At 34.4% G+C, this 323-nt stretch overlaps 1 protein-coding gene across 1 annotated transcript in view; it reads left to right on the plus strand.

Annotated features, from left to right (window-relative positions):
• Nucleotides 1-323, plus strand: part of BTC (betacellulin) — a 41594-nt gene that overhangs the window by 23022 nt on the left and 18249 nt on the right. The window lies entirely within an intron of this gene.

Genomic DNA, 323 nt, shown 5'->3' on the forward strand with positions numbered 1-323 from the left:
CTGCACTGAGCTTCAGCTTTTAACTCATGGTTGTGACTGAGCTCGTTTTGTTTGTTTGTTCATTTGATTTTTTGTTTTGTGTTTTGAGGCATTGCGTTGGCTACAATATTGGCATTAGGTGATCTCTTAACTTGAGAAATGTAAGCTTTGTGGCAACTACTTGCCTTGGCTCTCGTCAAACATGAACTCTAAAACAGCTTGGCAATTGACCCTTTCTTAAATAATAATAAAACGTCAAGAACAAACAAACAAATAAACTAAACCCTTTGTTACACAGAAATCTTTTCAAGAAGCTGAATTTCCTTTTATGAGATTTAAATAAT

The sequence above is a fragment of the Pteropus vampyrus genome, unplaced genomic scaffold, assembly GCF_000151845.1.
Source record: "Pteropus vampyrus isolate Shadow unplaced genomic scaffold, Pvam_2.0 Scaffold56, whole genome shotgun sequence".
NCBI classification, from domain to species: domain Eukaryota; kingdom Metazoa; phylum Chordata; class Mammalia; order Chiroptera; family Pteropodidae; genus Pteropus; species Pteropus vampyrus.